Below are 26,628 nucleotides of genomic sequence, written 5' to 3'. Positions count from 1 at the left end.
TACACTATGATTCATGTACTGCATGAGAGGATTCTTGTACTTATGATAAAATAATTATGTTCTAAAATTATCAATCAAATTATCCCTATTAAGAACAAGTTGGATTACACACCAATTGATTGCATAATTTAAGGAGTTCTTTTATGTCGAGGTTTAGGTGTCACCCTATTTCTAGATTTGATCAGATTAGATTTCCAAGAATTTATGCGATCCCCAAAAATATATGAGGGAAAAAAAGAAGTGGGACATGGGTATTTATAAAGAAAGGGAAGGGAAATCATTAGTGTCACACGGAATAAGTCGATCTTGCGGACAAGATAGACCTTCCTAGAATCTAAAGAAGACATAATGACAAGCAAACCCACCAGACACTATCTTTCTCTAAATATGCTTTAATAAACAATGGCAAACAAGTGTTTTTAGGGCCTACCTTAGGTCCAACGCAAGCTTGTGGATGCCCTAGCTCCTTTGATCCAAATGAGCTCCTTTTCGCGAATCTACAAACACAAACAAGGCAAACAAATTAAATAGCACCTGAAAAGCCAATTGCATAAAACATATTTAACATGAAAGTCAAGGAGTCCATGAAACAAATAACATAAGATACTTGTTGAGAAAAATGAGTTTGATTGTATTAATTCAAAAGAAGAAGAACTTTACAACCTTTGCCTTGACGCTGTACAAGCTCCTCCCACGGTCCAGCAAGAAGTCTCCTCTACTTTGACAAGTTTCACTCACTCCCCAATGAAGCCAAAAAGGTATGTGATCTCTCCTCTTAAGCTCAACTAGGAAGTCTTGATTTCACCAGCATTTACCCTCAAAAATGTTCAGCTTCTAACCTCCTCAGCAACCAGCCCAATGCCTGTATTTATAGTGCAATGGAGGGAGGTTACTAGGTCCTCCTTTAAAGGGATAAAGCCCTCCTTCAAAGGGATAGCTCCTCTCATCAAGGGATTAGCTCCTTCTCTTTTGGGATGCATGAACCACCTCAGAGCGAACAATCCACGTCAAAATTCCTTCTAGAAACCTCTAGAATTAACCCAAAGTGAGTTTTTTTAAGATAAAACTTGCACCTTTTGACTTTCACAGGGGTCCGCACCCACACCGTTAGGGACAGAGCGGGCAGATCCGCAGTTTTTGCAAACAGAAGGTGCGGGACTGCAGGTGACAGTGAGAGAAAGTGCGGAACCAGAGTTACATTTCTCTCATTTCCAAAGCTTGATTTGAAGAGCTGAGGTCTGAGACTTGCTTAGGAGGACAGTACAAGTGATGATAGACCCATACTGATTGCAAATAATCATGGTGACGATATTTTTGTGTAACAGATTGCCCCCTAAAGTGTGAAGTCTGTAGTAGATGAGGATTTCTTATCATTTAGGAAGAGTGAAGTACTTTATCATTTCGAGGATCATCTTGTGCAGAGCCCGGTTGGAACCTGTAAAAACATTCAATGCAAGATATATATATATGAGATCATATCATCGCTGAGGTAGGCCTTCCCATACTCAGATCAAAACTGACTAGAAAACTAACTACTGCTTTGATACAGGAATGATCTTGTAAAACATCACAAGTATAGACTCAGGTGGACACAGTATGGATGCAGCCATCTGTTTATGAATAGTCCATTATATAATGAATACAAAATTCCTCGCAGCCTGGATTGTGGAAACTAGATCCAGGGTCTTCATTTCTACTTCCCGAAATAGTACGATTCTATCCATGTGAATAAATGTGTTGATGTCGAACATGGTAGAAACCACTTGATTACTAGTCAATGATGTAAACGGTTAACAAGTGTGAGAGAAACCACCAGTGATGTCAATGGCTCTCAAAGTACCCAGTACAATCCATGAGATGCGAATAAATGTGTTGATGTCGAACATGTCACGGAATCCTTTGATCGAAAGTCAATGATGTAAACTGTCGTCAAAGACGAGAAACCTGCCATTGAGGCATGCAGATCTCAAGGTACTGACGATTTCTAGATCATCTTTCTAGATAATGAGCTGATGTCGATAGAAAGTGATCCATCGTAGGCAAGCCCACAACACAAAATCATAGATCAAGTCGAAGAAATTTAATTGCGAGGACTGACTCAGGGATGGTCAAGATGGATGACAGATATTTTGCAGATGAATGGCTTATTGGCAGTGACCTCTTGAACACATAACGACACGACAGATGGCTTGGTGACAATTGACCCAAAGTTAATACCCAGAAACCGGCTGAAGACTTTCAATGTGGTTTGATCAACTGTTAGGCAAAGGATTTCCCAGCCCAGGTGAATAAAAGTGTCGTGTTCAAGAGTGGTTACAAAGTATGACAAACAGGCTCATTTTTCTCTCTTTTCCCCCACCATTTCTGGCAAGTACCTCTTTATTTTTGACAAGCTTGAGGAGGATAAATTTTGCTTGATTATAAGCTCATCCTTCGGATGAGTCCAACTTAGTTTAAATTCGAACCCTAAGAAGGAGTGGTTTGTTCCTGTTTGTAATTGAATAGGTCCTTTACTGTGAAATTTTAACGAGTCCAGTATAGGAGAAACTCGGTGTTTTTCAATTTTAGAGAGTCTGAAAAAACTTAAGAAGACTCAAGGGTTGACCTTTTTCGTAAATTTGTGTCTCCCAAGCACGAAAAGAGTATAAAATAATACTTGAGAGAACCGCTTGATCTTTTACGACCAAGGAGTATTTTTCGTTATTAGTGCCCTTGACCCAAAAAAGTAAAAAAGCGATCAATGACACGTCGTTTTATAACCAATATCAAATTTGAAACGACAAAAATCTGGAAATCTTTTCATGTTTTTACGGTCGGAAAAGAGCTATAAGTGAACCGTCTTTTAATTCCATTTTAACGAGTTTAAAAGAAACACTCGGCAATCTTTTCATGTTTCAGGAGTCAGAAAAGAGCTTAAAGGTGACTCTAAATGTTTTTTCGTCGAAAATGATAGATTTCGCCTGAATAATCCTTTATTCTGCACAAAAGCACAAACATTACTCATACCTGTTTGAAATGGATAAAAATGTCGCAAAAATACCTTTTCAAAGTGAAACATAAACAAATTTGCAATTTATTTACTCAAAAAACTTATAAAAAGGGCCTTTGTCAATTCATTTTTACCGTTTGAGTTTGGGTGAGAAAATAGTGCTTTTGCTCAGAAAACTTCCCGTGAAGATTGCGGAAAATCCAACCGTCAGAATCGAACGCCGTCTTCCCCAGGTAATCCACATCATCCTACTCTTCATTTTTAACCATTTGATTTTTTCTTTTAGTCATTTATTTCATTTTTGGGAGGGTTTTTAGGCATAAAACCCGCGCGCGGGGGCCCGCAGGTTTACCACTGCTGGCCTGCGGACCACAACTTTTTCTCCATTGGGAAAAAGCTCAGGGTCCGCAACTTCCATGTAGACAAAGTGCGGTCCCACGCACTGTGTCTAACCCGGAGGGTGCGGTCCCCGTCGCAAGGGTTTTTAACCCAAAAATTCTCAAAAATGGACCAAACAAAACAATTTCTAGCAATTTAATTTATCTTTATACTTGATGCAGAGAGTACATCATGCTAGATTGGCGTGAACGAGAGCATGAGGACATGGATGCTGCCACATGGAATCATCAGCCTTCACTTGATGCTTTGAGGGCATGCAGCTTGTACAAATTCTGGGCCATTCCTGGCATGAGGGCTCAGGTGGATTTCTTACAGTGGATGGTTGATAGATGGAGCGTACAGGACCAGTGCTTCTTCATTGGTGGCCACCAGCTCGAAATCGAGCTGGCGGACATATATTTCTTGACTAGTTTGCCTAAGAGAGGCGAAGACTTGACTCTGTTTGGGGCTAGGGCAGGTGGCTAGTCTGTCGATAGCCTCCGGCTAGAGTACTGCAACAGCCAGGCTGGAGACAAAGGGATAGACATAAAGACCATATCCCATCCTGAACTCATGGTGATTGCGTTTACTGTCACCAGACTTTGCGGAGCTGCCGCATTACATATTACCACCGGATCCCAGATGCGTATGGCAGTTGATTGCTTTCGAGGCACCATCTTCAACTGGTGCGACGCTGTGTTGGCCAATGTGAAAGGCCAACTGACCAGGGCCAAGAACGGACGACTAAAGACCTTTGGTTATGGGGCTTTGGTCGTGAGTTTTGGTCTGGAGAGGGTTCCTATGCTGATCCCACAGCACCTTACTGTTGGAGCTGGGCTTCCTCGAGAGCCCAAACTGATGCGATGGGTCGCAGTTATGGCCCGTCACCCAGACGAGAGGACAGAGGTTGCTCGATTCAAACCTGAGTATTTCCAATGGCTGGAAAACCAGGTCTTTTCTATTCAAGACTTCCCTTACGCTGGGATAGATTTTCGTGGTGACCCAGACATGACTCTTCCACCAGGAGAGCAGTGGGATGACTCAGGTAAAATCCTTTTCAACATTTTTTCTATTTTTTTTCTTCTTTTTTTTTTCATCGTCTCAAAACTGATAGCAAAATTTTCAAATGCAGATGTGGGTCCACAGTGACCAGCCGCTCTCCGACCTTACGAGAGGAAACAACCAGTTGCAGCCGTGCCAGCCCCACAGGACGAATCAGGAGAGGCTTTGGCCGAGTTGGAGGGTCATCTCGAGCGCTTGACAAGAGATATTCCTGAGACCACTATAGATGACATTCCTCGTCAACTTCAGCGCTATGTGATTGGGGTCCCGGGACCTTTTAGAAGGTTCCTTTGCAAGGTGGCCCGTGCAGTGGTTTCTTATAGAGATCATCACCAGTGATAGGATGATCACCTATTGTGGGCACATGTGACATTTTTGTTTTTTGTACTTATAATTTTTGCCGATCATAAGGTGTTTTTCAACCTATGATCGAGGACGATGTATTTTTTGACACACTCCTATATATATATCACTATTACCGGCTTATCTTGTAAATCATATTATGGAATGGTTTTAGATTTACATGTATGATTATTGCAAATGTCTATTTAACATTCGAGAAGCAATTGCATCTGCTAATGTATTTAAAGATCTTGGAATATGCTGATATTTAATATAATCAAATTCATGTTCCAAGAGACGCACTCTCAAAAATAATCTTAATAACACTGGATTTCTAATGGCATACACTCTATTAAGCTGTAATACAACGAGTTCAGAATCTAACCTCACTATCAAACTCCGAATCCCAGATGAAATAGATTAAGATAATAACTCAATCACTGCACTATACTCGGCAATGTTGTTTGTTGTTTGACCGAGGCTTACCCCATACATAGATACTAACTCGTCAGAGGGCGAATAGATAACCCAAGCTGCGAAAGAGATGTTCCATGTATTCCGACAAGCACCATCAGCGAAACCAATGTATGTTTGGAGAGGCATCGACATCTGCAATATCAAGAGTAAAACCATGATAAGCAGGAATAATGACGAAAAACACTCTCTAAGCTAAGCACACTGTTTAAACTAAAACACACCAGCTAGAAAGAAAAACTATCCTAACTAAAAATCTCCATACCCATCCTTTAAGCATAATACCTCTTCAAATAAAGACCATTTCTGGGTTTACCCAAAGAGTCCCTGTCAAAGTCTACCAATTCATAGGCCCCTTTTGCTAGCTTTCGCTTGACAACATAGGGACCATGCCACATACGAACGAATTTTCCAGCGCCTAATTTATCATTAGCTTAATCGTAAACTAAGACTAGATCTCCTTCCGAAAAATTTCGAGGGGTCACATTTCGATCATACTGAGCTTTCATTCGTTTTGCGTGAGTCTCGATCGCCAATGCAACATCACGTCGATTCTCATCTAATTGAGCCAAGTATAACAAATGCTTTTCCTCTTTGGAAGTGGCTGGAAGTAACTCGATGGCCATGACGGTATTTCGCATTCAATGGGTAACACAGCTTCCAAACCATAGACTAGTTGGAAAGGAGTGAACCCTGTTGATGTTTTCACTGAAGTTCGGTACGCCCAAAGTGCTGAAAATAGCATGTTGTGCCAATTCGACCGATGAATCCCAATGATTCGTCGGATCATGATAACTAAAACTTTGTTGATGGATTCAACCAGACCATTCGCTTGTGGATAATAAGGGGTTGAACTATCGTGACGTAAACCAAGCTGGCCTGTAAGTTCAGTCATCATAACGTTTCGAAAATGATGCCCATGATCAGTTATTATCGCTTTCGGGACACCAAACCTAGCAATTATATGATTGAACACGAAAATTGCAGCTGTCTTACCGTCTGCCTTGAATGTAGGCATCGCCTCGGCCCACTTAGTAAAATAATCTACCGCAAGGATGATATACGCATGTCCCCCGGCCGAGTGAGGGTTACATGTAATAAAATCGATACCCCATTTGGCAAAAGGACCAACGGCAATTATAGGGTGGAGAGGAGCAGGTGGAGCGCGCATCTTTCGATCAAAAATTTGGCAGTTGTGGCATTTTCGGACCGCCGTAATACAATCTTTAAATAAAGACGGCTAGAAGTAGCCAGCACGCAATATCTTTTGGCCTGTGGCATACCCAGACATATGACCGCCACACGCTCCAGAGTGACAGTCATTTAGAACCCTTTCATCTTCCTCGTGAGTTAAGCAACGCCAAAAAACAGAGTCTGCCCCACGGCGATAAAGAGTATCTCCAATAATCTTGAATTGTTGGGAGTGGAATCGAATTTTTCGACGTTCTGACCTTGAAATTTCTAGCCGAAAGGATTGGGTCTAGAGATAAATGATGATATCCCCATACCATGGATCTAAAGTACTGATTAGAAACAAGGATTCGTCCGCAATGGGCTCCTCCGCCACAGTTTCCGTGTCAGCACGCGGGAAATCACACATTAACTCCGCAAAAACTAAAGATTTCTTAGACTTGGATTTTTCGAATTCCAAGTCGAACTCCTGCAGGATAACGATCCATTTAGAGTACTTGCCCCCTAGAAATTGCTTGGTCAAAATTTAGATCATAGGGTTGCAATCCGAAATTACTGTAGTTTTACGTAGTAAAATGTAGTGACGAAAACGTTGGACAGCTTGAACGGCTGCCAATGCCAATTTCTCCACATGTGAGTATTTTAGCTCAGTTGGATTTAAAGTTCGACTAAGGTAATATATCACATGTTCAGTTCCGAATTCATCTTCCTGAACTAAGACCATTCCAATGGTGGAATGAAAGGCGGCGAGATACAAGAAGTAATCCTGGTTGTAGTTGGGAGGATGCAACAACGGTGCATGGGTCAACGCGTGTTTGAGTGCATCAAAAGATTTCTGAGCTATCTCATCCCAATAGAATGGAGTATTTTGCTTCAACAACCGGGTAAAACCCTTTGTGACCTCGAAGTAGTTAGGAATGAATCGTCGTAAAAAGTTTGCTTTCCCCTGCAAACTTTGGAGTTGGCGAAGACTCGAAGGAGGAGGCAATTTGATGATAGCTTCGACCTTCGAGGGATCGACGCGAATGCTGGCTTTCGAAACTACAAACCCCAGCAATCGACCCGTTTCTATACAGAAGACACATTTGTGTGGGTTCAACCGAATACGATAATGCCTACACCTCATAAAGATTGCTCGTAAATGGACGAGGTGATCAGCTCGATGTAATGAATGAGCAGGCAAGTCATCGAGATATGGTTGCACAATGTGCTTGATGTCATGAAATGCATAAGACATCGCCCTTTGAAAAGTTGCTCCGGCATTCTTAAGCCCAAAAGGTAACTTGCAATAAGCAAATGTCCCCCATGGACAAATGAAAGCCGTTTTTGGTTGATCGGCAAGTAGAATGTTGATTTGATTGTATCCAGAAAAGCCGTCCATAAAGGAGAATATTTCGCTGCCAGCACAATCATCAATAATTTGATCAATATAGGGAGTTGGGTAATTGTCCTTTGGACAGGCTCGATTAATGTCCCTATAATCGATGCATATTCTTATTGTTCCCTGCTTTTTGTTAACCGGAACAATATTCGATACCCAATCCGTTAACGGGATTAGATAAATGAAACCTGCTTTCAACAATTTTTCAACTTCTGCTTTAATTGCAACAGCTTTTCGTGGGTGAATTTGACGCAAACGTTGACGGACGGGTTTAGCGTCTGGGTAAGTCTTGATCTCATGAACAACAATCGCGGGATCAATTCCTGGCATTTCTTCATAGGACCAGGCAAACACGTCGCGGAATTCTTGAAATAGGGCCTTATATAGCTGAATTTCGTCATCTGTACACGAGGCACCTATATGAATGTTCTCAACAATTCCGGGCTTAACTGAAATGTCAATAGGAATAGTTCGAGAGATGTTTCCCAAATTTAACTCTGAATCAGGATGTTTCATTGGATTCTGAGGTTCCTTGACATATTCAGTCGTAAAAATTGATGAGAAATCATTTTCAAAACGATCATTCTCGGGTAAAAACGAAGATCTGTGATGGAGATCTTCCCATGGTAAATCATCTACACATAGGATTTCGTGAATTTGCTCGTCAGAGTGAACAAGTTCAGAAAACGTGATTAAATCCGAGTTTGATGTGAAAAGTGATTCCTCACGGACCACATCCATGAAGTCAATTTCGGTTGAAGATGGGTTGACAAACGACTGCACGACTTCATAGGCAATTTCATATGGACTCAAAGGCATGGCATCGCCAAATGAGTCTATCTCAGATTAAGAAGGAATGATCCAAGGATCATCATAAACATTGGTGTCTGATGTAATCATATGAATGGTTGCAAATGAAGATGATGCATTGATCGGAGGAAAAGGAAAAGTTCCCAGTAAACCGACATCTTTAACTAGTCCTACTCCAACATCCTTATATGGGATAGTCATTTTACCGACATGCTGAATACTCTCAAAAGAGGCTGGGTCGGATGAAAAGTAAGCCAGCTGGTCTATGGTTACGATCTTTCCATTATGTGGAAACTTTATTACTCAAAAGACTGACGAAACGACCGCTGTCATAGCATAAGACCAACTTCGACCCAAGAGAAGGTTGTAGTCTAGAGGGGCATCAACCACCTCCACATCTAGACTAACGGTTTTTCCTTCAACCCCTATAGGCAAATCCTGTAGAATGCCAAAAGGATGAAACCCACAGCCATCAAAGGCCTTTAGAATCGTCGGGGATTGATTTAGCGAAGGAGAACCAAGCGATCTCCAACACTGTATCGACATAATACACGTTGAGGCTCCCTCATCAATTAAAATCCGATGAATAGGCCTGTTTTTTACTATCACTGGAATCTGGAAAGCCATTTGATGAGGCAAATGCAGTGTACTATTTCCTAGATCGAAAATTATTAGGTTCGGGTCCTGAACGTCAACGGCTCCTATAGCCGACAAAAGTAATTTACGCTGTGATGGACATGATTGCAGCACTTCCAAAGCTGACATTGCTGAGGGTGAAACAACTAAATCCTCAACAATGTTATAATTCCGAGCCGCTCTCGCATGTGGATTGAAAGTGGACTTTCGAAGTATACCCTTGGCGGGTGGTTTGATTACCAAGTCTGGATTAGGTTTCTCGATCTATAGTGGATTGGAACCGAGAGCTGAGGTTGATGGATTTGAATGAGAAGATTCTGCTTCTTTACCATCAACAGGACTTTTACTACCATAATCTTGCGATCGAGTCGCAATCCTAACATGGGACATCATCAGTACGGGTTCTTCATTGGCACTCGAGGATGAACCTATCATCTTACTGTCTTGAGCCGGAAAAGGATCCTTCAAAACAACAGGAGTTTGGGAACCCTTGACAATCTTCGCAACCTCTGCACGATGAGGGCAGTCTCTTGTAAAATGTTCATCGTCACAAATGAGACAAGGATAACGAGGTTTGCGTTTTTCATCATTGGATTCCGCCTTTTCAGGTTTCTCCTTTGAACTTTTGTCCGTTTTATTCTTCTTCTTTCCTTTCTTCTTCCCACCGAATTTTGATTTGGCTGTAGATGACTCTACAACATGAATATCGGTGGAAATCTCTGCAGAAGAATCTCCTGTTGGGGAATCAGGCAAGGTTATGATGGGAGAAGAATTCTTGGAAGACTTCTTCTTACTTTTAGTGTTAACCGTGCCAATCATACCATCGGCGGCATGAGATCCCGAAGGAGCTGCAGCAATTTGATTTTGCTTGGGAAGATCGGGGATTTTTTCGTGTAACGTACCTGACTGAGTATAGACCAATTCAAGGTACTGTGCTTGAGCAATTACTTGCTCCTCAGTGACAACTCCGGCTTTAGCAACATCTTCAGTGATCTTTGGTAACAAAGATTTTACAAACCACTCGGCCAAAATCTGATCCGGAATAAATACCTTCACTAAACGCTGTCGACGTCTCCACTCATGAATATGGTCTGAAATGTAAGTGGATGTTGATTGCTTTAACGAAGTTAACAATTCCGTGCCATTGTCATATCGGACTGGCAACTGAAAATGAGTTAAAAACGAGGTAGCTAACTGACTAAAATTATAAAAAGTGCCTCGCGGTAACTCAATGTACCACTTGGCCGCGAGACCAATTAGAGTGCACTGGAAAAGTCTAAGACGGATTGAATCATCTGAAATGGAGTTAGACGCACACCAGAGGTGGTAAGTCATCACATGGTTCGACGGGTCCTCTCCTGATTTACCTTCGAACTTAGGAATGTCACTGGGCAACTTATTTGGCATTGGCGGCCAAAACGGAAGATAATTAATGGGATCGTTCATTAGGCGCGACAAGTCAGGCAAATCCAAAGTTGCGATAAACGGTAACTACCAATTAGGATCCCTAAAACTCTGAGTCATGAGACCAGCCCCAGGAGGAGGATATCCAGGATAACTAGGAATAGGAATTGCGTTTGGGATATTGTATCCTCCCGGAAAACCAGGATTAACTGGACCGTACTGGGGTTGTTGAGGTTGTTGATAAGTGTACCCATGGTACGGTTAATACTGATAGACTGGCTGCTGCACAGCAGGACCGAATTGGTACTGTCCCTGGTACGGTTGATAAGTAAATTGTGGTTGACTTGTGACAACCGTACTTAAACCAGGTTGTCCTACAGGCATCTGAACCAAAGTTTGAATCGTAGATCTAGACGGTGGTAAAGATGTCTAAGGAGTAGATACAGGAACAGTAGAAACCGGAGCTGTCGATACTCCAGAAGTAGGTGGGGTAGATTGAACAGATGTTGCGGCAGTTTTAGCAGTCGTTTGAGGCGGAGTACGAGGCGCACTAGGCCCAGACTGAGAAACTACTGAAGGTACAGAAGTTTGAATGTTAGACTGGACTGGTTGCTGGGGTGTACCAAAAACTAAGGGTTGTCCTGTTTGAGATGACAACTGTACACTTGGCTGCAACACCTGTTGAGATTGCGATGGATCCCACACTATATTTATTCTGGGGTACTGACCCATAACAGGTTGAGAATATTGAGGACCATAACCGGGTTGAGGGTAGGATTGATAATTGAAAGGTACATTTCCCGATCCTTGAACATACGTTTGACCTTGGGGTGGTTGAAAACCTTGGTTCGAGTACTGACCTTGGGGTTGATACCCTTGAGGCACGTACTGATACTGGGGTTGACCTTGAGGTATAAATTGATACTGGGGTTGACCTTGGGGTACATATTGAGTCTGGGGTTGACCTTGAGGAACGTACTGTCCCATAGGTATGTACTGTCCTTGAGGTTGCCCCCATGCCAATTGTGTACCTTGAGGTTGCCCACCAGGCGTTAATTGAGGCTGCCCCCCAGGCGGTAACTGACCACCTTGAGGTTGAGGATTGGGAATAGAACCTGACATCATAATAATGTCTTCTATGCTCAACGGCTTAGTACCATTGCTTCCAGTTAATAACCCCTGCTCAATGGGTTGAGGAGATGCTCCCGAAAAAGTAACAGAAAGTGACTGATACCCAGAGGGAATAGAAGGACCGCCGTACAAAAAGGATTCGGGCGATTGAGTAAACATGGATGACTGCCCTGACATATTTACGGGAGTATAAAAACCTCTAGGTGTTGGGTGATAAGGAGCACGAGGTGGTGAAAAACTTAACCCTGAGTTTTCTAAGAAATTAGTCAAAGAAAGATACCAAGAACTACTCCTAGGTGGACTGTAAAAAATTGATTCACTCTCCCTTAGCTCAATAACAGGTTGATTTTCAGGGATAGGGATGCCTACTTCTTCTTCCAGAGCAAGTTCTTCAATAGCAATAAGTCCAGAAGGAAGATCTTGGGTGATTACTCTTTCTATCCTAGGTGAACCAAGACCACTAGAAGTTGGAGAAACAAACCCCGATGACGGAGTAGCAGCAAATTCACTTTCAGGCTCGGATATTTCAGGTTCCTCACCTATATCACTAGTAGATGAAAAGCTACTAGCAATTTCGGAAACAGACATTGACTGTGGATTATAATCTACCACTAACGGTTGAAAATCGGGATGTACTATCAAAGAAGATTCTCCTTCTTCAGGTGACCCAACTCTACTGTCTCTAGGAGTTACGAGGACTTTCAAGCCTTCAAGCAGGCTCGGTACTTCCTCAGGAGGTTGGCCCCGAAGTCTACGGGACTTCCTCAGTAACTCAGCCACGTTTACAAACTCAGGAGACTGGCCCCGAAGTCTACGGGACTGCCTTGGTAATTTAGCCACAGTGAAAAACTTTTAACTACTTCACACGCAAACAAAGTAAAATCTCAATGAAAAGCACCTAAAGTCTCTAAAGAACCAAACAAATTTGAATCACACGCCTAAAGAATCTAAAAGATCAAATACACACAAACAGTAACTTTCCGTACTGAAAACACTAGTTGGTGATGAAATCCAACGTCGCAGAGTTCAATACAGAAATGGCAGTTGGAACAGTTACCCCGGCAACCTGCTTAATGAATAGACTGGCACAAGTTCCTCCACTTAACCGTCTCGAGTGAAGAGAACCCCCTAGAAAATCCAAGTGAGTCTAGCCAACGTCTGTTCCAGGTACAGTGGGATCTTCCCACCACTGTCACCTCAGGAAGAGTCCTAAAGAATATGGCCACTAAGGTTACCCACTGAGACAAATACACCTGGGGGAACAGTCTACGATCCGATACGCACGCAAGGGTAGAGTAGCAAGCTCAATCCCCTTGAAGGCTCCTTGACATAATCCAAGGTTTACCAACAAGTGACCCCAGGCTCCTCGACAATGGTTAATCCGAGCTTTACCGTTTTTAATACGTGAATATCTGGCGTCGTTCCCAATGAGGAAGGATTGATTCCCACACTGGTTCGGACACGATCTCGTGCTTCTCCTTTAAGAGGAGCTGTCCCAGAGCATAAATGCAACAATTGGATTTCTTCCCTACCACAAGATACAGCTACTTGTTTGTTTTTACTGTCTTGGAGAGTTAATTACTCTCCTACTCCAAGACACTAGCCTAAGCTAAGTTGTTGTATCAGAGCCCTAGAAATAAAATGTTACTAGATGAATTTTACTTTAAGCGTTAATTTTTATTGGTTTTTGTTTAAGTCAAAAGGTGCAAAGATGAAACTCGTGGTATGAAGACTCAACTCAGAATCACTAAAAATGCACCTAAGATGATCTAAACAATCTTTTTCTCTTCGATGAATTTCTAAACTAAGAAAGAGTTTGAGAATGCAAATACTTTGTAAACACAAATCTTTCTCAATTAAACAAATTAAAAGAGGAGCTTTTTCCTTTCCAAAGCACTCAAAACGAGACAACTAGTTATTTCACAAAATTTTCCCTTTTCGTTTCAAAGCACTCAAACACTACAAAAAACAAACTTTTTTCCAAAAGAGATTTTTATATTTTTTATAAAACACTCAAAACTATGAAAATGACTAACTTTGAGATCTACAAATTATAAAAACCTATTGGAAGTCAAAGCCTACTAATTTTTTTTTTTTAAGGATGTTTTACTCAGCTAGATGTAAGCTAAGGACTAATTTATGCAGAATCACAAATCAGTCAAGAACAACCAATTTTGTTTTCTTTTTGAAAATGAAAATCCAAACTTTTAAATACAAGCTTTTCGAAGTTTTGTAAAGAGAAAACTCAAAGCGGATTCCTCAAACAAGGGGAGATTTCATAAATGGTCAGACTCATAAGAAGGTTGGTAGACACTAAGGTGATCTGAAGTCCCTACAGCTTCTAAGCTCATAGCCACTACACAACCAAAATGAAAAACAAGCCCAACAAGCAAAACTCCTAGGAATTTCACCTAAAACCCTAACACTAACGAAATCAATCTAAGGAAAGTTTCTGACAAGTTATATGCAGGTCTGGGCAGTGAATAACAATTTCTAAACAAAAACTAAGCTGACTAATAGAGGAAATCTTAGGGTTTTCAAAATTTTGACAGGGTCCGCAGGCCCACAGTTGACACAGGTGCGGTCCCGCTCTGTGCTAAAAGCCAAGCTGCGGGTAGGTACACACTGTGTCAAACGGCTAGGGTGCGGTCCTCTCCCAAAGCTATGAAAAATAAAAAATAACCCTGGATCTACAAACTGTACCCAATTTTACACACAACAAGCCAAAAACAAAAACAAAAACACAGTTTCTCAGGTCAAAGTAAAAACAAGGAAAACAATCAAGTCCCCAGTGGAGTCACCATTTTGTCACACGGAATAAGTCGATCTTGCGGACAAGATAGACCTTCCTAGAATCTAAAGAAGACCTAATTACAAGCAAACCAACGAGACACTATCTTTCTCTAAATATGCTTTAATAAACAATGGCAAAAAAGTGTTTTTAGGGCCTACCTTAGGTCCAACGCAAGCTTGTGGATGCCCTCGCTCCTTTGATCCAAATGAGCTCCTTTTTGCGAATCTGCAAACACAAACAAGGCAAACAAATTAAATAGCACCTGAAAAGCCAATTGCATAAAACATATTTAACATGAAAGTCAAGGAGTCCATGAAACAAATAACATAAGATACTTGTTGAGAAAAATGAGTTTGATTGTATTAATTCAAAAGAAGAAGAACTTTACAACCTTTGCCTTGACGCTGTACAAGCTCCTCCCAGGGTCCAGCAAGAAGTCTCCTCTACTTTGAAAAGTTTCACTCACTCCCCAATGAAGCCAAAAAGGTATGTGATCTCTCCTCTTAAGCTCAACTAGGAAGTCTTGATTTCACCAGCATTTACCCTCAAAAATGTTCAGCTTCTAACCTCCTCAGCAACTAGCCCAATGCCTGTATTTATAGTGCAATGGAGGGAGGTTACTAGGTCCTCCTTCAAAGGGATAAAGGCCTCCTTCAAAGGGATAGCTCCTCTCATCAAGGGATTAGCTCCTTCTCTTTTGGGATGCATGAACCACCTCAGAGCGAACAATCCACGTCAAAATTCCTTCTAGAAACCTCTAGAATTAACCCAAAGTGAGTTTTTTTAAGATAAAACTTGCGCCTTTTGACTTTCACAGGGGTCCGCACCCACACCGTTAGGGACAGAGCGGGCAGATCCGCAGTTTTTGCAAACGGAAGGTGCGGGACCGCAGGTGATAGTGAGAGAAAGTGCGGAACCAGAGTTACATTTCTCTCATTTCCAAAGCTTGATTTGAAGAGCTGAGGTCTGAGACTTTCTTAGGAGGACAATACAAGTGATGATAGACCCATACTGACTGAAAATAATCATGGTGACGATATTTTTGTGTAACAATTAGGGATTATTAGAATAACGTAAATTGATGAGAGGGATATAGAAAAAAGGGAATAAGGGAAATGTCTTTCAGGGGTAAAAGGGAAAAAATAAACTGGGATAGGAAATTCTATGAAGAATAGGAGGGACATTCAATTTGGGAAATAAGAGAAGAAATAGAGGGAAAATTAAGAAAAGGGAATGAGAAGAAAGACAAAGTATTTACCTTAGACAGTAAATGTCTTCGCCAAATAATGTTGTATCCTGGATGAATTAGCTACAATGGGACTCCAACGTTACTTGAATAAAATTTGTCATACTATTTTCCCTGAACTTGGTAAGGGCTCAATTTCTTCCAGTTTTTCTTCTGCCACCAGAATTCCTTGGGAAACCTACTTCTTCTTAGTGACAAATTAGTCATCTATCATGATCAAGTAACATCCCATTTGATTTAAAAAAAAACTGATCTGCCTGCCAGCAAGATGGTTTTCAAGAAGACCTTTACATGATTGCGCTAGCAAGATGATTTTCATGGTCATGTGCTTAATTATTTATTTATTTTTATTATTTTTTCCGCTTCTTCTTCTTTTCTTATTTTTTTTCTTTTTTATTTATTAGGAAAAGAGAAAATTAAAATTCACAGTAGGTTGGTATCACCATCTACCATCTTCAAATTCAGTTGGTGTTGAACCTATTGTCTAAAATCTTCCATAGTGGTGGACTACAAATATTAAGTCTATGTCCATTCACCAAGTAAATAACTTCCTGTCCATCAATAGTCTTAATTTCTACCACTGCATTCTAGAAAACCTTAACAACCTCATATGGCCCCATCTAGTGTGTACAAAGTTTCCCCTTAAAAATTTTAAGCTTTGAATCATAAAGGAGTACCTAGTTACCTAGATGAAATTTCTTCTTTCTCATTAACCTAACGTGCCATTTTCTATGTTCTTGATGCATCAATATAGTCTGTTGAAAAACATCTCTCCTGATTTCATCAAGTTCATTCAATTGCAAAAGATGTTGTTGTTATGCTTTCGAGAGATCCAAACCAGGTTGGACTGCAATTCTAAAAGTTTTAACCTGGAATTCAATCAGTAACAGGACATGCTTCCCATACACTAGCTCATAAGGTGTGTGACCCATGTTATTCCTCCAGGTAGTTTTGTAAGCCCATAATGCATCTGTTAATCTAGTTGCCCAATCTTTCTTATGAATATTCACTATTTTGGTAATAATGGACTCAATCACCTTATTGGTGGATTTTACCTGCCCATTTTCCTGTGGATGGTACAGTGTTGATTTCCTGTGTCGAATCTTGTATTGATCAATAATTCCTTTCACCATATTAGAAACAAGTTGAGGTCTATTGTTAGTAACAATTTCCCTTTGAGCACCAAATCAAGTAAAAATTTCATTAAATAAAAAATCAACAACAATGTTTTTAGTAGAAAAAGGAACAGCTCTAGCTTCTACCCATTTTATTACAAAATATGTGAAAACCAAGATATGTCTTTTGTTTAAATATGTTACAGGTCCTACAACATCAATGGACCATTTTTCAAGGGGTTCTATGATGACTTGGGAACACAAAGGCATTTCATTAGTTTGACAGGGTTGGCCCATTCGATGACAACTATCACAATGCTTAACATACTATTTGGAATGCCTAAACAGGGAAGGACAAAAATAGCCAGCGCAAAGAATTTTGTATGATGTTCTTTTTTTGGAAAAATGACCATCATAAGGCTCATTATGGGTAGCTTTCAAAATATAAACACTTCCTCTTCTCTCACACATCTAAAAATAATAAGGTCAGGTCCCATGTAGAAGAGGTCTCCCTCAATCTAGGAGTATGAAGCACTTTTTTGAATGATTTTCCACCTCTCTTGAGAGGATAGGCACAGTGGTGTTTTTCCTATAACAAGATAATTAGTTATATCAACAAAGCAAGGAGAATATGTTGAAACAACGAAAATATGTTTGTCAGGAAATGGATCATCTACAGGAATTACTTCACCAGGATTATCTGATCTGGAAAGATAATCAGATACCACATTTGATTTTCCTGGCCTATCGATTATAGTAATATTGAATTCCTGTAGTAAAAGAAGCCACCTAGTTATCCTACCACTAGTCAAAGGTTTGTTCATCAAATATTTTATGGTAGAATGATCTGTATGTATAAATACTTCATAACCTGTAATGTAGTGTCTAAATTTATTAATAGCAAAAACTAGAGCTAGAAACTCTTTATTAGTTACTGTATAATTCAATTCAGTGGATGACAAGTTTTTACTAATGAAGTAAATAACACAGGATTGTTGGTTTTCTTCTTGTGCTAGGCTTGCACCAATAGAAATGTCTGAGGCAACTGAGGAAATATGAAATGGAAGGGACCAATTAGGCCCCCTCAAGACTGGTGCCTGTACTAATTTTTCCTTCAAATTCTCAAAATCCCTTTGGAAAGCCTCAGTCCAAGAGAAATTACTATCCTTAGCTAATAATTGAAAAAGAGGGGAAATTATCCTAGAAAATTTTTCAATGAATCTCCAGTAATAACCTGCATGTCCAAGGAATCCTCTTACTTCCCTTTGTGTTTTAGGTGCAGGAAGATGTAAAATAACTTTTATTTTGGCTAGATCTACTTAGATACCCTTATCAGAAATAAGATGGCCAAGAACCACCCCCGCTTTGCACATCAATATAATTTTTTATCACTCAAAGCAAGGCATGCTTATTGAAACCGAGTGAGTAGTTTCTTTAAATTTTGGAAGGCTTCCTGAAAAGAATCACCAAATACTGAAAAATCATCCATGTAAACTTCTACACACTCAAGGTTAGCAAAAATGGCCAAGACTTCCCTCTGAAAGGTATTTGAAGCATTGCAAAGTCCAAAATGGAGTACTTGGTAAGCAAATGTCTCCCATGGACATGTGAAGGTGGTCTTGTCTTGATCCTCAGGTGAGATTTGTATTTGGTTATAACCACTAAAGCCAACTAAAAATGAAAAGTACTTTTTACTGCCAAGGGTATCTAGTACCCGATCGATAAAGGGAAGAGGGAAGTAGTCCTTGAGAGTGGCTTTGTTTAATTATCTATAATAAACACAAATATACCATCCCCCATGTTTCTTTGGGACTATCACCAATGTAGAGACACACTAACTACCAAATAGAGGATAGATAAAACCGACGTCTAAGAGTTTTTGTAATTCTTCTTTAACTATTTCTCTTAATACAAGATTCATTCGCCTTTGGGGCTATCAGAAAGGTCGGGCAGCTTCTTGAATATAGATATGATGTGTATAGGTTTCAGGAGGGATGCCTTTCATGTCTTCATAACTCCATGCAAAGGAACCAAGATGATCTCATAACAAGCTCACAAGTTGCTCTTGCTGGGATGGGTCCGGGATTGAGCTAATATGTAAAGATTTGCGTGGACTAATTGTTGGTGAAATTATGTGTGTTATATTTTCCAACATTAAATTATCAATCTGGGGCTCATAAGCTTTGAGGCACAAGCGCAGGGAATGCAGGATCAGAGCATCTAGCCTAAACTAGAGGAAGAAATCAACTTGTTGTTTAAGTACAGAATGTGGTTCTAGTTTAAAATTAATCAATTAACAAAATAACATGCTCAAGAAACATGAATTTCTATTGCAAAAGAATATCAATCATCATTCAAATAATCTAACCATTGTTTTAAACTGAACTATGATATCAATCCTATTGATCAAAATGTAAATAAAAGAGAAATAATTGCACAAACTAAGGAATGTAAATAAAATAGAAAATAACACCTATCTAAAAAGCAATCATATCCTTATAAACAAAAGAGGAACTACTGAAAGATCCTATTCATCTAAAGAAACTCATTACAACTAATTTATGAAAACTTTCAATTTGAAACTCCTAATCTAGATGAAATAAATCACTTGAAAGGAAACTCAAAATCAAAATTCAGAATTAAATGAAAACCAGATCAAACTTCTACTACTCCTGGGTCACACATATCTATTTCTTTGAATTGATAAACAAATTCATTTCTACATTACATAAATTCAATGTAAAGACTATGTTAACTAAACTCAAAGAATCAACTCTTAAGCTAATGTTGTAATAAGAATTAACTAATGATGGAAATGAAATCTGCTAAAGTTAACACTATGATAAAGCTAAAAAAGAATCAGATCTGGGATTAACACTCAGAAAGTTAGATCCGAAATTAACACTACAGTAAACTTGGAAAATCTCATGCTGATACACACCAAAACTCAAATCTAATTCAACATTCTTCTCATTGGAAGATATCTTTAACCAAAGGAATGCGAGCCTGGATTAATCTTGATCAAACATAAAGTTGTAGAATTAGAAGTATGCAAGGTATACACTTGAGCTCTTTCCAAGGTTCGTTTTTACCAATTTAGATCCACAACACCATAATATAGATTAAGTACAAAATCAAATAATTTGGAAATATGAACAATAACTTTCATTCAATATTCACACTGCAAACCAACTAAATCAATTAAACAAATGTAATTCTAAGATCTACACTAATTACAAGACTTGTTTCTATAGGTGGTGGATCCTTGCCACTTCTGGAGAAAATCTAAATTAATTCAATACCACTTTAAAGATCAAAACACATTAGCAGTTACATAATTTAAATGTAGAATCAAACTTATGTATTAATGGTTCAAAGCAAATACATCAAAGCTTCCAGCGTAAATAGAATTGCATCCCAGTTCTTCTATTACTGTTGCTCCTATTACTGCCCTCCTGTTCTACCACCACACCATATATGTAGAGAGAATTGGCTTTTATAAGGTGCAGCTGATGGAAACAATTCACACCCAATGAATTGACGAAAAAAAAAATCAAATACAATGGAAAGGCTAAAACAAGTCGTATGAGATCTCTTGGACAGTCTTCAAATGGATCATGGTTGGGCTCATTTTGACCGATGCAGGGATGGAGGAACCACTTCCTTATTTAGCACAAGGTCATTCAGCAAAAGGCATGCACAACCGAACCTAAATTGACCCGTTCAGGTCGTTCACATCCATTCTATACTTAAGAAGTGCTGGAATATTCCCCTGACCATAACTTCCTCATAATGTCGAATTTTTCCAAACTCTTTCTGGGTTACTTGAATGAGGGTTCTCTGAACAAACCCACGTGTCAGAATTTCAATATTCTTCACTATTTGATAAAAATCTTCATATTTTCACCTACAAAAATCTCATTACATACTTAACCCTGCAGTAACTAGTTTAACTGCCTTGTGAAGAATTTTGGCGATGGAACTCCATGACAAATTAACTTAGCAAAACCATCATTATTAAATCATAGTAAAATATTTCTTAAGAAATTAAAAACACAATAAAACTATGATATTTAACTGTGATATGAAAAGGATGGTTTTAGGCATGAGTTACGGGAAATGGATATGAATATGGTAGAAAGTGCAGGAATATGCTTTATAAAAGGTAATGTTATATGTTGAAAATGAGGGTATTTCTCAGGCCCAACACTAATCTCAACAAGAGTGGTATCATACTCGAGAATACTTTTGGTGGATACTAGAATCTGTAGCGATGAAGATAAGGATTGGGGATCACATTTTTCTTGAAAACCTGGACTAAAGGTTTAATGAAGTGACTCAAAATTGTGCATAATGTCTAGGTTGTTTAGGAAATATTGGATCTCACCCTCCTAAGTCGACTTTGTATATTGATGGATCAAAGAAAGAGACTGATTCTCTTCATCACTACTATCATAATCCAACCATAAAGTATCTCGAAGCTCTTGGATAGATCTAGCAGGTGGGTACAAGGTGACCTTTTTCCTAGCATCCCCATGGAAAGTATACATATCACTTGAGAAAAATCCTATATAGGAATATATTGTGGAAAGCCATGGTTGTCCCAAGATCAAAAGGTGTCCCCCAATAAAGTTCTTTGGTTGTAACATAATAAAAGCTGTGGGGTATTCCTCGAGACAACTACGTCATCTAACACGCCATCTGGCTCAATTTTATATCTATCAGCAAGTTCAAGCATAATGGGGGTACAGTGAATGTGAGTCAACTGAAGTTTCTCCATGGTTTGCCTAGTCGTAACAATGATGGCCACTCCAAGATCTATCCACACATTAGGGACAAGAACATCACCTATGTGAACAGAGATAACTAAGTTTCTGGGATCATTATATTTTTCCATTTGAACACATCCCATCATCAACTCAGCATCTCTCCAAACAAATTGGATAGTGTGAGGTTCAACTCTCTTCCTCCCTATATTTTTAAGGCAGATTTCCTTCACAATCTTAATATAGATGGGAATATCTTTAATAGCCTATAGCAAAAGGACCTTTATACAAAGATTACTTAGCTCTGAAGCCAGGTCATACTCAAGGGTAGAGTCAAATTTCTCCATAACCAGCCTCTCTGGAAAGGGAGGTTGTTAGGTCCCTATAATACTAGTAATTCCCCCATTACTATTTTCATTGTAACCCTTATTGTTATTATTGTGCCCCTATTGTCCCCATATTATTATTATTGTGCCTGATAGAAACCCACTATTGTTATTGTTGTGCCCTTCTATTATTACTATTGTGTCGGTTTTGATTATATTGTGACTCCTTAGACTCCTATATATAGAAAGAAGGTTTAGTCATTTGAATCATCCAAGAATTATTCATTTTTGTAATGTAAAGGAGTTTTCCCCCTCGAAGAGGCTGATTTTGAAGGCGTTCATCTATCTTTTCTTCTATTTTGTGAGCTAGTTGCATAACATTTGGTATCAGAGCTTTGGATTCTAGGGTTTCGTTATTCCAAACAGGCCATCATGGAATTTTTTCTATAGCGTTTCTCTGTGACTTTTAAAAAGCTAAAACAAAAACCCATTTGAGCCAAAATCACTCTAAACCTTGGGTCCAAATTTCCGATCTTTTCTTGCTATATTTTCGAAGATATGATCCAAGGAAGTTAGGGTTTTTCCAGGATCTTGAATTATATCTCAAACAAGTAACCTGGGGGAAATATTCATAAATTTGAATATGAGAATCATATTTCAATTTCGTAAGAAGTTTCAGAAAGTAGATGACCTGTAGTTTTGTATATATCAGTTTCAGGTACTAAGGTAGAAATAGTGACACATGGCACTTTGTACAAGTTATATTTACTGAACTAGTCTATAACTAGGTCACCATGGGATATTTGGCATAACTCTTCCTTGGAGAATCAAATATTGATCAGACTTGCGGGGTTAGAAAGAAGACTCATAGGGCTACCATATTATGTAATTTTAGATATTGGAGATTCGCAATTACAGACATACAGTAGATTCAATATCGATCTCTTACAAAGTGAAAAAAGGTGTGTAGTTTTTATTTATTTATTTTGCATTAGATTCATTTGAAAAATTAGTTTGAAGGAATTAAAAGGGCATAGTGAAGCATTATTAGCATTAATTGATGCCCCGAAGAAAGAAATGGAAACACCTAGTAAGAAACCTGAAATCTCTAGCATGATTCATGAAGAAGAGGAAGAAATGTAACATGATATATCAAAATTACGAGACCAAGTGCAACAAAATTCACTCTCACAAAATGTAATAGAAGCTAAGATGGATGGTTTAAAGAAATGCATGGAAGATAAAATGGATGGTTTAAAGAAAGGCATGGAAGCTAAGATGAATGACGTGGAAGCTAAGATGGATGGTTTGGAAGCTAAGATGAATGACATGGAAGCTAAGATGGAAGGAAAAATGGACGATTTGAAGACAGATTTGACAAATTTTCTAAAAGAAATGTTTACGAATGGAGAAAGGTTAGTAAAGGAAACTCGTGATGAGAAAAAAATAAATGTTAATCATTATTTCATAGACTTTAATATTGGATTGAAGACACGCCATGTTCCAAACATCGATATGAGGAATTTTGATGACAAGGATCCCATAACATGGATACTACAGATGGAGCAAGTTTTTGATCTCCATAATGTGCAAACACACAAAAGGTACATATTGCAACTTTATATTTGAAACCAAATCAGTTTTTATGGTATCGATGGCTTTTCTCTCGTAAACAAATTGTCACTTGGGAAATTTTTATGGAAGAAACGATAGCACATTATGAGGATACAAAAAGAAACACCTTTTTTAGCCAATTGATAAATCTCAAACAAAAGGGTTTAATGATGGAGCACATTGAGGACTTCCAAAAATTGAATATAAGGGTAAAAGATATTCCAGAGGAGCATAGAATTGATTTGTTCATAGGGGCTTTAAAGGATAACATCCAACATGAAGTTCACCTTTGGGAACCTGATTCATTGGAGAAGGCATTCAGGATGGCAAGAAAATGGAAAGAAAAATTATGGCAATCAAGAACCCTACCACTCACAACTATAAAGATGGAAGTGTTGTTTCTCCTAACCTTCCACAACCTAAAAGGTTGACACCACAACAATTGGAAGAAAAAAGAGCAAAAGGGATTTGTTACAGTTGTGATAACACATACACTAAAGTTCATAAGTGCGCTGAGAAGAAATTATTTTATATAGATTGTGAAGAGGAGGAAGAAAAGGAACAAGAAACATCAAAACAAGAGGATATACACGACGAAAAAACCCTAGAGAAAGAAGAAATGAATCTGACCATATCTTGTAATGCATTCGTTAGAATTACCACTCCTCAAACTATCAAGATAGAAGGACATATCAAGAAGAAAAAGGTAATAGTGTTGATTGATTCGGGAAGTACCCATAACTTTATTCATTGTAAGATAGCCAAGGAATTGAATTGCTTCCTATATCTAGCACCAGAGTGTCAAGTGATGGTTGCAAGTGAAGGAACCATAAATTTCTCAGGAAAGTGCTATAATATCAAGCTATCCATGGGAGAATATGTATTGAATAGCCGAATTCTTTCCATTCCAATGGGTGGTGTTGATGTTGTACTAGGAGTCCAATGGCTACAATCCTTCGGTACAATAGCTTTTAATTTTCAAGAACTTTTCATGAAATTTTGTGTAGAACGAAAGGAAGTTGAATTAAGGGGTATCACAAGGAAACCGGGAAAGATAATCAGCTCTAACGGAATGACAAAGCTTCTAAAAAAATAACAACGAGGTGTAATTACATAATTATGTTTGCTAGAGGTTCCCACATCGAAATCATTTATTTCTCCAGATCTCTGAAAAGTCTTGGACAATCATTCCAAGGTATTTCAAACTCCCAAAGGCCTCCCACCTATTCATGATCATGATCATGCTATTCATTTGATTCCAAGAAGTGTTCCTCCAAACATCAGGCCTTACAGATATCCCTATGTCCAAAAGAGTGAAATTGAACGTATGGTTCCAAAAATGCTAGAGGTTGGTATAATTCAACCTTGTCAAAGTTCTCTCTCTACTCTAGTAGTATTGGTGCACAAGAAGGATGTATCATGGCACATGTGTCTGAACTATAGGGAGCTCAACAAGCTCACTATTAAAGATAAATTTCTTGTTCCTATCATTGATGAATTATTGGATGAATTGCATGAATCAATTTACTTCACCAAATTGGATCTTCATTCAAAATATCATCAAATCCTAATGATGATTGAAGACATTCAGAAAACAACATTTAAAATTCATGAGGGTCATTATGAATTTTTGGTCATGCCTTTTGGCCTTTCCAATGCACCTTCTACATTTCAAGGCTTGATGAATTCCATTTTCAAACCCTTCCTTAGAAAATTTTTGTTAGTATTTTTTGATGATATTGTTGGAAATACTGAGGGGGGGGGGGTGAATCAGTATTTCTTATTTTTTGTTCTAGTGATTGTCAAAAGCATATATAGATATGTATATGTATACACAGAACACAAAAATCGACAGCTGGAATAAATGCTTTTACTAAGACTCAATACAGTGCAATGAAATAAATACAATAGAAGTATATCTGACTATGAATGGTTGCCAAGCTCCAACTTGGACTTTAGTGAGGCTCCAACCTCCAAAGCACCAACTTTGTTTTGCCAAGACACCAATCTTTGATTTTAGGAGCACCAACTCCCAAGGACTTCAATCATGTTCAGTTCTGAGGCTCCAACCTCTTGGGCTCCAACCCAACCTTGGTATAAACTGGTTCTGCTACTTCTGCTGCCTCTACAGTCTCTGCTGCTTCTGTTGCCTCTGTAGTCTCTGCTGCTTCTATTGCCTCTGTACCCTCCCCTGGTTCAGTTGCCTATGCACCCTCTGCTGGTTCTGTTGCCTCTTCTCTGGTTTTTTCACCACAACAACAACAACAACACAGTCCTCTGTGTTTTCTGTTTTTATACATTCCATGCCTCTGTCCATTCGTTTCCTCTTACATGCTGGCTCTTTGGCTTCCTCCTCAGTCGCTATCGTTTCCTCTGACTCGCTTGATCTTCTATGTTCGCTTGACACTTCGGCTTTCCAATCCATGGCTTCCTCTGTCTATCCGGGCATTTCAATATTCACAGGACACGTTCAAGGGAAAGAGAGGTCGCATACACACATTGACATAGCTTAACGAACAGCCACATCCCAATCGTAATCATTATCAACATGAGTCAGTCTCCTAAGATATCGGGAGCATTATCGAATGCATTTTTGCCTCAGAGGCGCACGCAGGTCAAATATCAAATTACACGGGAAATATATGAAAAAATAGTCGATAGTGCTAAAGGGCGGACTTCAAGCGTCATAGCACCCGTACCTATAATATATCGGGTCCGCAACATTCATCGCAATCGGCGATCGCAAAGGGCCGATGGCCGATGGGCTGATCCTCTCATGGACGCAATATTGCATTGAACCATATTTTATATGCCCGTCGGGTCCACTCCCTTATCGCAATCGGCAGTCGCCAATGGCCGATACACCACTGCTCCGATGAACCGGATGCGATATGATATTAAGCCACAGTCTATATTCCCATCGGGTCCGCAACAGTTCATTGCAATCGGGGACTGCCCTGGGCGGAGGT

The sequence above is a fragment of the Pinus tabuliformis genome, chromosome 3_1 (genome assembly GCF_031772625.1).
Source record: "Pinus tabuliformis cultivar Carrire ecotype Pingquan chromosome 3_1, CPIR1, whole genome shotgun sequence".
In the NCBI taxonomy this organism is placed as follows: Eukaryota; Viridiplantae; Streptophyta; class Pinopsida; order Pinales; family Pinaceae; genus Pinus; species Pinus tabuliformis.
Note: the sequence above shows the minus strand (reverse complement) of the source record.